This window comes from Rhinopithecus bieti, unplaced genomic scaffold, assembly GCF_001698545.2.
Source record: "Rhinopithecus bieti isolate Rb0 unplaced genomic scaffold, ASM169854v2 scaffold_8226, whole genome shotgun sequence".
Taxonomy (NCBI): Eukaryota; Metazoa; Chordata; class Mammalia; order Primates; family Cercopithecidae; genus Rhinopithecus; species Rhinopithecus bieti.
This window is the reverse complement of record NW_016805992.1, coordinates 1,043,156-1,061,308: the sequence shown is the minus strand read 5'-3', so window position 1 is coordinate 1,061,308 and position 18,153 is coordinate 1,043,156.

The following is an 18,153-nucleotide window of genomic DNA, read 5'->3' as shown; positions in this document are numbered from 1 at the left end:
GAGACTTTTAAGGATCTTGCAAAAACTGTGCTAAAGTCCACCTGAAAGAATTACTGGATGAGATTAAAGACATTTTGGAAAAAAGAAAAATGATAATTCAATGACATTTTGACAGCAAAGGTAATTTCCCAACCAAATTAGAAAATGTTTTATAAGGGCTGAAACAATGACAATAATGTGGCATTGGCACAAGAAATAATCAATGAAAGAAATGAAATACTATGGACCAAAGCCTGAACATAGGTATCATATGAGACTATGACAAAGAAGGCACCATGGGCCAATGGAAATAGGTAAACTTAAGAAGTCATGTTAGAAAAATTGTTTGTTTAGGGGGAAAGAAGCAATCAGTGTATATCTTCGCTATTATGCTATGTTCCCAAATACCTTTCAAATGAATTAAACAGATATTCAAAAATCTGTAAGAACCAAAAAAGCTAGAATAAAATAAAGATAAATCTATATCTCACTTTGAGATAGGATTTTTCCAAACATAAAACTCAGAAAAAAATCACCAAATCACCAAGAAAAATAGTAATGGATTCAATTATAAAAAATAGAACTTTGTACAACAAAGCACGTTGAGCAAAATTAAAGGACAATGGGGGAGAGAGAGACTTACAATTAACATTGCAAAGATTCATAGTTTTATGATGTAAAACATCTTTAAAAAAATCTGAAAGAAAATGTGCAAAGGGCATAAAAGTTAATTTCCAAAGAGAGAAATACAAATGACCCATAAGCATATTAAGAAAATGTTCATCTTTAATAGGCATCAAATAAATGGAAACTAGAAAGATAAATTTTTACCTTTCAAATTGTCCAATTAGAACATTATAAGGTCTAATCCTAGCTAGAGTGTGATGAGTGGACACTCTCATTACTGCTGTTGGTATAAATTGACTTTAGGATCCAGTTATTCCTGTATAAAATGGGGATGATCTGATTGGATCAGATGAGATAATAAATGTAAAATACTTTAAACAGTGTAAATGCAAATTACTGATGTTGGTGATGATGGTTGTGGGGTGATGACGAAATATTTCAGATACCTGAAGTGCAAAGTATAAGCATGTGAACTGGTCCCACTGATTGGTGCAGGGCCAAAAGGAATTGTGTGTGTAGGAGAAATGAGAGATGCCATCTCTGTTTACCTCCTGGATTTATGGATTTAAAAACAGAAGCTGTGTTACAAATGCTCAAGGAGGAAGGATTTATTGGGCTTTCCCTATGATGGATGACAATACATTCAGGCTGAATCCTAGGACAGCCTGCGACCAGATCAGGCTGCCATCTGACAATTGACCTCTTCCAATGACTCCTGCCCCAAATCAAGAGACTCGTGCCTCCGTAACTCCTTAGCTTGTTCTTCCTATCTTCAACCACTGATTTGGTTTATCAAGAAACTCTCCTGGAAACACATTGGCGAGGAAGACAGCACTGTTTGCAAATCGGTTTTCACAATATCAGTTGAGCCTGTTAGCTTAGGATTTTGTTGAATCCAGGTAAAAGACCTGGTTTTTCCTTCCACTTTGTTTGTATTGCATGCCATATTTCCTAAAACTATTTAAGAATATACAGCAGTGGCCACTGTTTTGATTGGAAATGTACAAAATATACCCTAACGGACTGTGCTGTCACTGTCTTGCCAGGAGAAGGATAGACTTTAAACATTATCCAATGTCTTGGGCTTCAAAATGAGCTGGCATTTTATACCCAGTTTTGGTTAATATCTGTGAAGCTAATGTTTCACGATGTCTGAAGGGGTCAAAGTAGTCTAGTCGCTTGTGCACATCCAGAAATTAACCTGAAATCCCAGACCTGGACCGTGGGCAGACCAACTGAGAAAACAGAGCCCCAAAATAAAAATGCTTTCCAGATGCGGCAAAAGACAACCACCTGCGAAGATGCTTGGGGAAACAAGGCCAGTCTGCACGCAACGTTGTTCTCATTAGCATACGGGCATTTTAGAGTAACAGGAATGTCAGGTGAAGATTGGAGTTCAAGTTTTGAAATCTGGAAAGAACTGCCAATTTGGGGTGATAATCAGTTTTATTTTAGGAGGAGTTCAAAATTTGCTTTATGGACAGTTCTTTTATTTCTTTTGGCAGGACCATTTTGGAGGCTCCAGCTAGCTGTGCAGATGCCAGGCAAATACCTCCCAATAGTCTTGGAGAATCTCTAAGTATAGTAAAGTAACGATAATGCAGATGCTTCAGACTGAGATGTTAAATCTACTTCTAGCAATATAAAATGAACATAGTAGCAGAACTGAGCCATCTCAAAGTTAGATTTTTTTTTCTGGATCTGAATATAGACTGCTGTATGCCTGGACATTGTCTTGGGCCGTGTGTGCAGGTGTATGACCTTGTTTAAGCCCTGTTTGCAGTCCATGGTGGGCCAAAATCACTAATGAAATAATTGTGGTAGGGAGGACCATACTGACATATGTTAGAGGACCAATGGATGGAGTTTGACCCAGCACACCCCCAATTTCCCTGCTGGTTCCCTAAATGGGATTTTTTTCTTTTTAAAGCAGAGTTTGGCCTGTGTACTGTTGGTTAACCTATTAACTAGTCCAACAGTCTTCTTACTAGTTCCCTCCCTTCAGTCTTACAGCTCCCTCTTCTAATCTGTTCTCCACAGCAGTTAAAATGATCTTTAGCAATGTTAAGATCACTATAACCCTGGTGAAAATTCTCTCAAGGCTTCTCATTACATTTGGAATGAAATCCAAACTCCTCCCCGTAAGCTACAAAGCCCTCAATCATCTGATCTCCTGCCCTCATCTCCAAATTCAAGCCAAGAGTTTTCTTCCCTTGCTTGGCTCTAAACACACTGTTCCATCAGCTCCCAGAACACACCTTGCTCCCTTTCACAAGATGGATGTGCACCTGTCACTCCTTCTGCCTGGACCCTTCTTTGCTTCCAACTCTACTGACTCTTCGTTTGCATGGTTGACTCTTTAGTTGAAATCTTAGCAAAAATGTCTCCCCAGAGGCTCCATCCTCAAGACTGCATCTAAAGAAGAATCTCTCAACCTCCAGTCATTATTCTTTTTTTTTTTTTGAGACGGAGTTTTGCTCTTGTTGCCCAGGCTGGAGTGCAATGGAATGATCTCAGCTCAGTGCAATCTCCACCTCCCAGGTTCAAGCGATTCTCCTGCCTCAGCCTCCTGAGTAGCTGGGATTATAGGCATGCACCACCACGCCTGGCTAATTTTGTGTTTTTAGTGGAGACGGGGTTTCTCCATGTTGGTCAGGCTGGTCTCGAACTCCCGACCTCAGGTGATCCACCCACCTCGGCCTCCCAAAGTGCTGGGATACAGGCATGAACCACTGGGCCCAGCCCCATTCATTATTCTTTAGCCTGTTTTCTGTTTCCTGTCTGCATATAAACAGGGACAGTTTATACTTAATAATTTGTTTATTTGCTTGCTTTATGTGGGGGGAGGCTGCGTCTCCCCCACTAGATTGTAAACTCCATCAGGACAGGAACCAAGTTCTGTCCTGTTGATCCTTCTGCCTCAGGTTCCCAGCACATGAAAAAGGGATCAATAATTGTGTGTTGAGGGAAGAGGGACTTAGTGACCTGTGCCAGCCTTGAAGCCAGCTTCTAGTCTTTTGTTGGTGGAGCAGGGACTATGAGACATGAAAATAATGCATATTCTCTTGGTTAAATGTTGGCAGGGAAAGGTAAGTCTCAAACTGCGAAATGAAGTGGATCTTGAAATGGAAGAGGGAAGGAGACCTTTTCTCTCTGGGGTTGGAGGAGATAGGCCTTTGCATGAAGGTGGAGATGTGCTTTTGAATATTCCTGGCGAGAAGCAGACTAAGGGGAGCTTGTACTGCAAATACCTACAGCTGAAAAAGAGTCAGGGAACTGGTTCCTTAAAAGATTCCGAGTTTGAATGAGGTCCTGTGGGCTCAAGATTGGTGGTTATTTATTCATTATTCCCTAAGCCCATGGCAAATTTGAACAAGGAAGTTTGTTGCAGCATTGCTTGTAATAGCAACAGACACATTCACATGCACAGACTTAAATACTCACCAATAAAGAGAAGAAAGGCTAAATCACATATGGACCTTTTGTACTATAGAATACTATGCATTGGTTAAAAACAATGAGGTAGTTGCTGGGTGCAGTGGCTCACGCCTGTAATTCCAGCAGGTTGGGAGGCCAAGGTGGGTGAATCACTTAAGGTCAGGAGTTTGAGACTAGCCTGGGCAACATGGTGAAATCTTGTCTCTACTAAAAATACAAATCTTAGCCAGGGGTGGCTGTGTGTGCCTGTAATCCCAGTTACTCAGGAGACTGAGGCTCGAGAATCATTTGAACCTGGGAGATGGGGGCTGCAGTGAGCCAAGATTGTGCCACTGTACTCCAGCTTGGGCAACAGAGCGAGGCTCTGTCTCAAACAAACAAACAAACAATAAGATGGGGTTATATTTAGATCCTATAGAGCTGGTGTGGAGTGATTTCTAAGACATTCTATTTAAGTGACAAAGCAAGTCATAGTACAGTACATACCTATTACTCTACCAATAAAACAAAATATCTTTACATATGTATACATCTTTAATATGTAAATGCATTGAAAATATGCCAGAAGGATTTAAATTTAGATGTTAACAGTGGTTACCTCTGGGGAAGAGTGTATTTATAGAGGAGGTGAGGGAACTTTTAAATTTTAGTCAATTTCCTTGTATTGGTTGAAATATTTTATAATTGGAAATTTAGAATTTGAATAACTTTTGCATAAACTTTTAAACTTTTAGGTTCAGGGGTACATATGCAGGTTTGTTATATAGGTAAGGTGTGTGTCATGGGGGTTTGGTGTACGGATAATTTTGTCACCCAGTTAATAAGCATAGTACCCGAGAGGTATTTTTTTGATCCTCACCCTCCTCCCACCCTCCACTCATGTAGACCTCAATGTCTGCTGCTTCCTTCCTTGTGTTCATGAGTTCTCATCATTTAGCTTCCACTTATAAGTGAGAACATGCGGTATTTGGTTTTCTATTCCTGCATTAGTTTGCTAAGGATGACGGCTTCTGGTTTCATTCATGTTGCTACAAACAACATGATCTTGTTCTTCTATATGGCTGCATAGTATTCCATGGTACCATGGTGTACATGTACCACATTTTCTTTATCCAGTCTACCATCAGTGGACATTTAGGTTGATTCCATGCCTTTGCTATTGCGAATAGTACATGTATAATTAAAGTTAAAAAAGAGAGAGGGATTACTGAATTTTGTAGTTTCATTCTGATGAGACCAGTGAGGTTATACATGGGTTCCACTAGTTTCACCCTAATCCCCTGCTTCAGAATAATCCAGGGACAGAAGGTCATGGGGGTACTGGACGTTGGAGATTCTGTGTCTACACCTGACCATATAAATCTGTCCCTAGATGAGGACTTTGCCAATTTGCAGGACTGTCTATTGTGTGCCTAGCATCACTGCCCTATCTGGTCTATCTGGTCCTCAGACGATGCTTTGAGAAACATTACAAGAAGGAAAACCCAGGTGGTTTGACCATTCCTACCCTTGTCCTTCCTTGTTTGTAACTGAGTCCACGCCTGGAGGCATGTCTGTGTATAGGAAGTGGTCTTAACCAATTAGTAGACTCTTGAATAAAACAAAGAGAAGACATTAGCTAGATACACAGCCATTCAAAGTTGTCTTGCTTTGAAGGGAATGGGATTCTGTCTGAGCTCCTTCCCCATTTATTAGGGTCGTCAATATTTTACCTCAAGCATCACTCAAAGAAATGGGTTGTGGTGCAAATATAAATGATGATGCAAGAATCAATGGGCCCAACCCAATGTCCTGATATCCTATTAATCTGGGGCACCCACATCATCACATACACCTATCACATCCACTTACTGAGTCAGAGAATAGTGAAAATTGTACTGGTGCCTTCTCTTAGGAAAGTAGATCCTATGAGTTATTCTGGTGCCCTGAGGATCAGGTGAACCTTCCACTCTGCCCTGAACAATCTCCTACATCAGTGTGTATTCTGCAGAATGCTTTCATTGGAGTCACTTGGGAGAACCTGCTAAAAGTGCAGATCTTTTCGCTGACCTACTAAGTCAGAACCTTGAAGAATGGGCCCTAGGAGTTTGCATGTAATAAGATTTCTGGTTTATTCTAATGCACACTGCACTCCAGTCTATAAAACTGTCCTATACAGTTTCCATTATGGTACCCATTGGCCACCTGTGGCTTTTGAGTCCTTGCAATGTGGTTGGTGACATATACTGAAATAATATTTTGGTGCTATTGGGTTAAACAAAACTAATTTAAAAATTGACATCGCCTGTCTCTTTTTGCTTAATATGGCTACTAGAAAATTTAAAATGACATTTGTGGCTCACATTGTGTTTTTATTAGACAGAATTGCTATAGAATATTGGTATCTTATAAACTCTCTGAGTATTATTGGATGGATGTTCTGGAAAGTTCTGAGAATGAGGTGGTGAGTGAATGAGAGGAGTCACTTTCAGAACTCAGGGAGGGAAAGAAGTTTGGTTCCTTTCCTACAACTAAAACCCAAATTCGGTTGGGGATGGCAGTCTGAGGTTTCTGCATTTTGGGATGACTTGGATGATGTTTAAGAGCCTGGGCTTTTCATGGAACAGGTCAGGTTCAAAAACTGAATGTGGCTTTGACCAAGGTACCTCCCTTCTCTGGACTCAGAGCTCTCATCCTTTAAATAAATTATTCAATGAATTGGACGGGTTCAAAGATGCTCTGCCTGCTACATGGTCAGACAGCATCGATGGGCAGAAAATGAAAGTGAGGAAAAAGAACAACTTCATTAGTTACAGTTTTCATCTTGTTTTCATCTTGTTTGGTCAGCTGGCTGCCTGCACTTGACTAAAGCTCAACTGCTGTAACTAACTCAAACTGAGTTCTGAGTAGATTCCCAAGTTAATGAGTTTCATTGAGCATGAATGGCTCCATATTGGTTTTGTCTGTTGGGTTCAGTACAGGAGCTGAGTTCAAATAAATGTCCTCCTATAAATTTTGTTTAACAGCTGATGATCCCCGACTGGTGAGATTATCGGCATCTTTCCTACTTTTCTGCATCTTCCACATTTCCAATAGTAGACAAACATGGAAAGAGAGTGTGTTCCTTCCTCTCCATTGTCACAGCTGGTGGATGGTGATTTGTTTTTCTAAGACCACCAGGGCAAGAACAAAAGAACCAGCGAGTAGGCAAGGCTAAAAGCAAAACTGCAAATTTATTCTTTGGTCATCTAGCTCCAGGGAAAAAGGTGTGTAAGGTGAAGTCTGTCGGCCTCCGGCAGAGGCCGAGGGAGTCCCCTGGTGGAGCTCTCAGGGGCGTTTCTAATACAGTCCCTACAAGAGTGGGGGACTGAGAAAGCCGGCCGCCGCGCCTGCCTGGAGCGGCTTTTCTAGGAGTGGAAAGGCAATAGGCGGGGCACGGGCGTGTCGGGGCGGGGTGGGGGGGCTCCGCAGGTGCCACCAGGTAAATCCTGGTCTCTTCGGATTGACATCACCTGGCGCATGAACCTGGAAGTGCGCCATCTTGCCTCCGTTCGTCCAAACAGATGGGGTCTTCAGCATCACAGCTCAATGACGTTATTCTTTGAGAGGTGATCACAAATATTGAGAGAGACGCTGGTCTTCATATTTACTTTATTCTGGATGTGGGGCATATAGAATTTGCTGGCCTCAGACCAAGGGGCAAATGTATCTCCCAGGACAGAGAAGCAAGGATGGTGAAGAAGGGGCTCTTAAGACTCAGGGGAAGTGAGTTTTTCCTGCTGTGGCTTCCAAAACCAAAACGAATTTCCACACCAAAGCACAGGTAGGGAAAAAGCACTAACCAGGAGAAATGGCAGAGACGTGTAAGAGGAAGAGGGAGGGAGATGAGAATGCGGGGCTTTCTGGTTCTATTAGAGGTGGCTGCTTCAGACTAAAAGGAGACCCAAGGGAGAAGGGAAGGTGGATTTTGCACCACTGTCTGGATCCTGGGCAGGCTTGTGATTGCCTCAGCATAAGACCTGGTTCTTTTGGGTTGCATGTTTCTACACTTGCTTTTGGATAGCATAGGTAGCGTGGCTGAATTGTATACATGCTGTCTTGCGCAACGAAATAAATTGTTATACAAATAATAATCCAGCTCCACCTACCTGACAGGATTTTTGATGAGCTGAAATGAGATAATATGCATGCTGGTGTTTTGTAAAATGCAAATGGAAGTAACTGTTAGAAATGCATTCCTGCCTGGGTCTCTGTCGTATTTCTGTCAAGCAGCTTAACTCGGGGTGGCAGAATATCTCTTGTTTTGGCAGAGCCATATCTGTAGTTAGTGTTTTCTGGTGTTAACAGGGCTTTACTCACTCTTGGCTGTTGACAAAGGGGCAGCCCTTTGTCACTCTAAGTACTGCTGCCATGAGGGGATGGAAACTCACTTCTTTGCAAAATCTCCCCAAGTCAAACAGACCCTGCCTGCCATAGGTCTGAGCTATGAGCTGGGGGTAGAAGTGGGTGCGGGGGTCTCTGATGACCATTTACTCTACAGGCAGGAGGATGAACAGATGTCTTATTAAGGAAATGGGGTCAGAGACGAATCACCAGAGGCAAGATATGTCTAAATACGCTCTTGGAAGCAGATCTTTATTCCAACACCAGACTTTCTTCTGTAGGCTTGACATAAGATTCCAATTTATCTGAATTTAGTACATTTCAAGAGTTTTTTTTTTTTCGCCAATAGCAACCATGTGAAAGAACGGATTGACCTTTAATTTATAATCTTCATGTCATAGAGTTTAGCAGAGCTTAACCCATGTCGGTTGTGGTTCAAAACTGTCTGCCTTGCTTTGCAAAAGGCAGGTCACGCTTTCAGTGGTAGCTAGAAAAAAAAATAAAGGAACCAAATGGGATAATAGATTTCTGCTACAAAAAGCAGAAGAGGAGCAGACAGAGAAGGGAGAAATGTCCAGAAGGAAGAAGGAAATTAAGATGTGGATGAGGTTCTGAAAAATGAGAATTAAGCTGATTTGGTGAAGAAAAGTGTTTGTGGCTTTTATGATGGTGAGGGTAGCAAAGCGGAGACAAAGTGCTGGCAAGGGCTAGGGACAGAGGCGAAAAGGCTGCTGAGAGAGGCCCAGAGGCCTCATAAAGAAGAGAGACAGTAAAACATTTTGTATTCAGAATTAAATAATTTTTTTTTTTCATTATGTGTCCTTGCTGTGATGCACAATTCAGATATGCGCTTTGGGTGAAGGCCTTGTTCCCCTGGCTGCTGCAATGGTTCTCTAAGGTGAACCTCAGCTGAAAAAAGCCTGCCTTGGCTGGCCATGATGGCTCATGCCTGTAATGCCAGCGCAGTGGGAGAGTAAGGTAGGAGAATTGTCTGAAGCTAGGAGTTCAAGACCACCCGGGGTGACATAGTAACACACCATCTCAAAACAAACAAACAAACCAACAAAAAAACCCAGAAAAACAACCACAAAAAAAAAACTAAAAACCTGCCTTAGCTGAAGTGGCACCCCTTCTTGGAGCACCCTGTCCAGTGACAGGAGGCGGAGGTTGCAGTGAGCTGAGATCGCACCACTGCACTCCAGCCTGGCAACGGAAAAAAAAAAAATTATTTTAGACTCACTCCTGTAATCCCAGCACTTTGGGAGGCCAAGTTGGGCAGATCACCAAAGGTCAGGAGTTTGAGACCAGCCTGGCCAATAGGCCAACATGGTCTCAAACTGCATTCTTAGCTTGAAACGACAAGAGCTAAGAACGGAGCATACCGAACTATTAAAACTCAGTGTAGCAAGAGAATAGGTAGTTCCCAGGCACTCACATAGAAGGATATGCGGGTAAGGCTGAGATTTCTGACTTCTTTTTATTTATTTATTTTAAGTGGATGAATAATGCTTGTACATGTTCACAGGGTACATAGTCATGTTGTGATACATATAATACATAGTGATCAGATCAGGGTAATTAGCATGTCCATCATTTCAAACGTTTATCATTTATTTGTGTGGGGGAATAGTCAATATCCTCCTATTTGAAACTATGTAATATATTACTGTTAACTATTAGGTTGGTGCAAAAGTAATTGCGGTTTTGCCATTACTTTCAATGGCAAAAACCATAATCTCTTTGCTATAGAACACTAGAACTTATTCCTCCCATCCAGCTGTAATTTTGTATCCTTAAACAAATCTCTCCCTATCCTTTTCTTCCCCCAGCCTTCCCAGCCTCTAGTATCCTCTGTTCTATTTTCTATTTTTCGCTTTTACATGATCAACTTTCTTTAGCTTCCACGTACGACTGATAACATGCTGTATTCAACTTTCTGTGCCTGGATTATTTCACTTTGCATAATGTCCTCTAGTTCCATCTATGTTGCCACTAATGACAAGAGTTCATTTTTGTTTTTTTTATGGCTGAAGAGTATTGCATTGTGTATTCCACTTTCTTCATTCATCCATTGATGGGCACTTAAGTGGATTCCATATTTTGGCTATTGTGAACAGTGTGGCGATGAGCATGGAGTGTAGATATCTCTTCGATATAATAATTTTCTTTGGATAAATTCTCAGTGGTGGGATTGCTGAATCTGACTTACTTTAAATGTTTCAGGTCTCCCATGGACTTCTCCTCTCTATGCTCTCCTATTAGATTTTTAATTTTTTTCATAAGTTATTGGGGTACAGGTGGTTGGTTACATGAATAGTAAGTTCCTTTTTTTTTCTGAGATGGAGTCTTGCTCTGTCGCTCAGGCTGGAGTGCAGTGGCACCATCTTGGCTCACTGTAGCCTCCGCCTCCTGGGTTCAAGCGATTCTTGTGCCTCAGCCACCTGAGTAGCTGAGACTACAGGCATGTGCCACCACGCAGGGCTAATTTTTTTGTATTTTTAGTAGAGACAGGGTTTTGTCACATTGGCCAGGCTGTTCTCAAACTCCTGACGTCAGGTGATCCACCCTACTTGGCCTCCCAAAGTGCTGGGATTACAGGCATGAGCCACTGCACCTGGCGAGTAAGTTCTTTAGTGGTGATTTGTGAGATTTTGGTGCAGCCATCACCCATGTATACGCTGCACCATATTTGTAGTCTTTTATCCCTCACTCTCCTCTTACTCTTCCCCCAGGTCCCCAAAGCCCATTGTATCATTCTATGCCTTTGTGTCCTCATAACTTAGCTCCCACATATCAGTGAGAACATACAATGTTTGGTTTTCCATTCCTGAGTTACATCACTTAGAATAACAGTCTCCAATCTCATCCAGGTCACTGCAAATGTTGTTAATGCTTTCCTTTTCATGGCTGTGTAGTATTCCATTTCATATCACCGTTTCTTTATCCGCTCGTTGACTGATGGGCATTTCAGTTGGTTCCACAATTTTGCAATTGTGAACTGACTTCCTAAGAAGAGTAATTGATAAAGAGGATAATGATAGGGATGATGAAGAAGATTAAGATGAGATGACAATTTACACCTGTAATAGGTGCACTTGGCAATGCATGGAGAATTAGTTGGGAACTCTGGATTCTCCTAATATACAAGGGTTCTGTGTTGTGCCATGAGAAGAAAGAGCCTCTGGGGACAATAGGCTGTAGGTAGAAGGGTGTTATTTGGGTACATACCTTGGAGGTTTCACTACGGCTGAGTGTTGGCTCTGGTGGATTCTAGGCAGGAACCTGGGGTACCAGGTAAAAACGGGTGCGTCCAGTGGGAAGAATAGGAGGCAAGAGGCTACAGAGCTTGTGGTGGGTAGGGCTTTGAGGCTTTGGAAAGGGGAAGACTTTGGCATACTGTATTTGCTTCCTAGAGATGAGTTTGAGAAACTGCTGTGTGGTTGTTGATGGTTCTGCAGCCCCAGAGGATGAGGGAAACCTCAGACTTGGTGGAAGATGCTTTTGAATGTCCAGGCCTGGGGTCAACCCAAGTAACAGCTAGCACCTCTTTAGTGCCTTAAAATTGATGTCCTCCATGCCATTTATTTTTGCATTTGTAATAAAAGCACATTTAATTTAATTTAATTTTTAGAAAATGTTTTATTATACTTTAAGTTCTAGGGAACATGTGCACAGCATGTAGGTTTGTTACATATGTATACATGTGCCATGTTGGTGTGCTGCACCCATTAACTCATCATTTACATTAGGTATATCTCCTAATGCTATCCCTCCCCTCTCCCCCCTCCCCACAATAGGCTCCAGTGTGTGATGTTCCCCTTCCTGTGTCCAGGTGTTCTCATTGTTCAATTCCCACCTATGAGTGAGAGCATGTGGTGTTTGGTTTTTTGTTCTTGCGATAGTTTGCTGAGAATGATGGCTTCCAGCTGCATCCATGTCCCTACAAAGGACGTGAACTCATCCTTTTTTTACGGCTACATAGTATTCCATGGTGTAGATGTGCCACATTTTCTTAATCCAGTCTGTCATTGATGGACATTTGGGTTGGTTCCAAGTCTTTGCTATTGTGAATAGTAAAAGCACATTTTAAATCAAAGTAGTAGTGGCACATTGCAAAAATCCAAATTATACAAAAGACGTATCATGAAAAGCGATGGTCTCTTCCCCAACACTTCTCATCCCTGAATCTTTATCCTCAGAGCCTTTGGCTATTTCCCCTGGGTCTGGAGCAGCATTTGACATTCACAGATGCCATCTGCAAGGGCATTGATTGTGTAGGAACACTGGGACCCGCAAGGGACCTATGGAACCCTGGATGTTTTCTCTGATGGGGCAGAGAGAATGGGGTGTGGCAGAGCAAGAGATCCCACTTAATCTGAATTTCTGGTTTTCGGGCTTAATAAAATTTTGTGATGGTAAATGACATACCCAATAATCATAACAGTAACAAATATAATAATAGAACAACAAGCATTGAATGGACACTTAGGATGAATCAAGAAAACTGTACAGAGGTGAGTCTTCTTGATCTCCAAGGACTGCTAGAAGCTGTTATCACATTTTGAAAATTTTTAATACCTTTTGGGGTACGAGTGGTTTTTGGTTACATGGATGAATTGCACAGTGGTGAAGTCTGAGATTTTGGTGCACCCGTTACCCTGGTAGTGTACATCATGCCAATATGCAGTTTTTAATCTGTCACCCTCCTCCCACCCTCCCCGCTTATGAGTCTCCAGTGTCCATCATACCACTCTGTATGCCTCTGTGCACTCATGGCTTAGCTTCCACTCTTGAGTAAGAGCATACGGTATTTAGTTTTCCATTCCCAAGTTACTTTACTTAGAATAATGGTCTCCAGTTCCATTCAAGTTGCTGCAAAAGACATTATTTCATTCTTCTTTCACGGCTGAGTAGTATTCCATGGTGTATATATACTGTATTTTCTTTATCTACTCAGTGGTCTCTGGGCACTTAGGTTGGTTCCATATCTTTGCAATTGTGAATTGTGCTGCAAGAAACATATGTGTGCAGAAGTCTTTTTGATGAAATGACTACTTTTCCTTTGGGTAGATACCCAGTAGTGGGATTGCTGGATCAAATGGTAGATCTACTTTTAGTTCTTCATACTGTTTTTCACAGAGGTTTTACTAATTTACATTCCCACCAGCAGTGTATAAGCATTTCGCTTTCATAACATCCACATCACTATCTGTATTTTTTGTTTGTTTGTTTTTATTTTTGTTTTTTTGAGATGGAGTCTTGCTCAGTTGCCCAGGTTGGAGTGTAGTGGCACAATCTTGGCTTACTGTAACCTCTGCCTCCCAAGTTCAAGCGATTCTCCTGCCTCAGCCTCCTGAGTGGCTGAGACTACAAGCGTATGCCACCACATCTGGCTAATTTTTGTATTATTAGTAGAGACAGGGTTTTTCCATGTTGGCCAGGCTGGTGTCGAACTCCTGACTGCAGGTGATCTTCCTCTCTTGGCCTCCTAAAGTGCTGGGATTATAGGCGTGAGCCACCATGCCTGGTCAACGCTGACATCTGTTGTTCTTTAACTTTTTAATAATGACTATTCTTGCAGGGCGACGGTGATCTCTCATTGTGGTTTTAATTTTCATTTCCCCGTGCTATCACATTTTTCATATGAGGAAAATGAGGCACAGAGGGACTAAATATACACCCTCAATCGTTCTGGTAGATTATGGAGGCAGGATTTGAACCCCAGAACTCTGATTTCTAAGCCCATGCTTTCACCTTCTTTTTTGCCACCCTTCTATTGACCAATGGAGAAACTACAAATCTGAGACGTCAGGTGGTGAACGCATGGTCAGACAATTAGGGCTGATGGAGCTCGCTCAGGAACCAAGGTGTTCAGGCTCCAATTCTGGGTCCCTTCCAGCATGCTACCTCCCTCCTAATGGACTAATTTCGGAACAACGTCTTTTGTCCCAGAAGAACTTTCGAAGAATCCAAAGAAATTAAAGAATGAAGTCCAGGCTGCTGGCCTCCTCCCTGGAGTACTTAAGTAAGCTGCAGAGAAGGCCAGGGCATTTATTTTCTGGAATGGCCTAATGATCACCCAGCAAGTCTAGTTACGGATGTGGTTCATCAGGCCACCTGGATATACTAGTGCAAAAAGCTCACAGTCCGTCTCAGGCTGATGGATTGCCCAAGTTATTAATACGGAAAAGGAGGGAGATTTACTTTCGGTGGTGGAATTAAGGTGCTTCAGTGCACCCTGGACTAGTTGTTTTAAAATAACAGGGGACCGAGTTTCTCTTGGAAAAGGACTTAATTTTTATTGAAAACCTACCACCTTCAAATGGCCGGGAAGTTGAAGAACTATAAAACTGTCAAACAGACCCATTATTAAAAGCTTTATTTGACAAATCTTCCACTGCTGGGGTAACTCATGCGTTTTCCCTCCTCTCACACAAGAAATAAAACCACTCACTTATGCAAACTGCTGACAAGGAATGGAAACAAATGGACTTCTAAACATGAACAGAGATACCCTAGCCCCTTCCTGCAACCTAATGGAAGTTGGAGCCATTCATAAATCTAGGGCTGCTTGGACAGAATTGTGGTTCCACAACTTCTCATCTCACTGGGTTCAGAGCTGAGGAAAATATCCCTGCTTCTAGAAGGCTGTATGTTAATGGGAGAAATTTAAGGGTGTAAAGAAATGCCTTACTAATATAGTTCCTTTGTATTATTTTTCTATTGTTGCATAACAAATGACCACAAATGTAGATACTTGAAACAGCCCATATTTATTAGCTTATGGTTTCATGGATCAGGGTTCCAGGCACATTTTAACTGGGTCTTCGGCCTAGGATCTCATGAAGCTGTAATCAAGATGTCAGCCAGAGCTGGGTTTCCATTTGGAGGCTCAAGTGAGGAAGGGCCCATTTTCTCATCTGTGTGGTTGCTGGCAGTATTCAGTTCCTTTTGATCGTAACTTAAATTTGTTGTTGTTGGTGACAGGCTGCCCCTTAGCTCCTAACCCTACAGTTTCTTGCTACAAGAACTTTTCCAATGTGGCTACTCACTTCATCCAGCCAGAAAGAAGAGTCTCTAGTGAGTCTGTCAGCAAGATGAAATCTTATATAACACATGACATAGTCATGGAAGGGCCAGCCCATCACCTTTGTCACACTCTGTTGGTTAGAAGCAAGTCATGGGTCTTGGCCACACTCATGTAGAGGGAATAATACAAGGGTGTGAATAGTGGAAGGTGGGAAATTCTTGGGGGTCACCTTAGAGTCTGTTACTGCATCTTCATAACCCACTTCCATGGGTTGATCAAGTTAGTTCTGTTTAACCTGAGCTGCTGGGAAAGAAGGAAGGAAGGAAGAAAGGAGGAGAGGAAGGAGGAAAAAAGAAAAAGAAGAAAGGGAGAAAGGAAAGGATGGAGGCAGAAAGGAAGAAAGGGAGGCAAGGAAGGAAAGAAAAAGAAAGAAAGAAAAAAGCAAGAAAGCAAGAAAGAAAGAAAGCAAGAAAGAGAAAGAAAGAAAAAGAAAGAAAAAAGAAAGAAAAGAAAAGGAAAGGAAAGGAAGAAAAAGTCTATTTATTGGGTGCTTTGGACAAAGCGGTGGTCCTGTTTTAGAACAGTTTCGAAAGAAAAAATGAAGTTCTTTTCTTGGCCAAGTCTCCTTCTGATTATATATACACACTATATATACTCTCTATATAGTATATATACACTATATATATTCTATATATACTATACATATATTTATAGTATATATACTATAAATAGTATATAGTATGTAGTGTATATATATTTAGTGTATATATATAGTGTGTATATATAGTAATGGACAAGATGTAAGTTTTAGGTCTCCAAGCAAATTTGGTAAGATTCACTGAGTTCAGGGGTGCTAATGTGCACCTCAAAAACAGATGATTATCATGATGATTTTTACATTTCTACATCATTTACATGGTGTGGGAAATGGTGTCTACCAATCCATGTTTTTTGAATAATTGGTTTTTCCATGAAACATGGGCTTTCTTATCAGCAATCATTTTCTGCATGCCCACTCTGCCTATGTTTGATCAGAAATTCTGATGAGCAATTAGAACATGACAACACTCTAAATAAATGTTCAGCATGGGTGGGTGTTTTCCATTTTGGGTAAATGAGTGGGCGGATGAATTAGGAAGGAGGAAAGGAGGAAAGGTAAAAGCAGGAATGATGGGAGATACATGAGCAGCATTCTTACATACAGTTGATATAATTCAGTGTTTCTCAACCTTGGCACTATTGGAATTCGGGGCCAGATCATTCTTTGTTGTGGGGGCTGTCCTGTGTGCTGTGGGATGTTTAGTAGCTTGCATAGCTTCTCCTCATTCATCGTTGGGGATACCCTCATTCCTTCTCCGGACATTGCCAAATGTTTCCTAGAGAGGAGAGCAAAATCTCTTCCAGCTGAGAATCCCTGGCGTAATTCCAGCACAAAGTAGATGACATTGATTTTTTTTTTTAAGGTAGCTAATGTTGTTTTGCCTAGAACCAATAGACAATTGTTTAGACTTTTACAAATACTAGAAATGTTTCATGGAATGCCCCTTCTTGTTGGGAGCCAGTAGAGATGGTTAAGAGTATGGGCTTTGATGCTTTGGAAGTGGAGATTCTAGTGTTTGAATCCTGGCTCTGGCACTTGCGAGCCCTGTGACTGTTCTGGTCTCCTTATCTGCAAAATGGAGATAATAACTCAGGTAGCTGTTGTGAGTACACCTGATAGATGCAGAATGCTTAGGTCAGGAACTATATGCAAAAGAAGGCGCTCAACGTGTTAGTTATTCTTACTCCCCTTGTAATATTTAGTCATCTGGGCTATTTTAGGTTGGCTGTTGTCTCCTTTTGTTCTCCCTTGATTGATGATCTTTTGGGGATGGAACAATAGGAACAGAGGAGTCTCACCTGCAGACCCAGCTGTCTTGCTCGGGTGAAGATGACTGGAGGTATTTGGACGTAGGACAGGCCAGCTTTGTGAGAGTGGTCATGGTTGGGGCAGGGAGTCATCATAGCAGGTATTCAGATGTCCTCTAACATTGGGGGTGTTTCTCTGTGATTATATTTCTAAGATCTTTCTCTTTTCCTCTGAGGAGATCTTCCTCTGTACTGGATGCAAACTAGTCCTTACGGTCTTGTGTAAAGGGGTATTTTCATGCATTAATCCATAACGCAGTGTATGTTTGTGTGTATATGTGTATATATGCATCCATATATGTATATACGCATATATACACACATATATGTACATGCATCTTATATGTCCCCACACAAACACTTATTTTATTGTGGTAAAATAACACAACATTTACCACTTTATTTTTAAGTGTACAGTTCTGTGGCATTAAGTACATTCACAGTGTTCTGTAACTAACACCACCATATGTCTCTAGACCTTTTCATCTTATCAGACTGAGACTTTGTGCTCACTAAACACTCTGTTCTCCCTTCCCCAGCCCCTGGGAACCACTATTCTACTTTCTCTATGACTTTAACTACTCTAGTAACTGAGTAGAAAGGGGATTATATAATATTTGTCCTTTTGTGACTGGCTTCACTAGCCCCTTGTCTTCCAAGTTCATTCCTGTTGTAGCTGTGTTAAAACTTCTTTTTGAGGCCAAATGACATTCAATTGCATGTATATACCACCAGACGATTACTCATTCATCTGCCAATGGACACTGGGGTTTGTTCTTCCTTTCAGCTGTGGTAAAGATTGCCGTTTG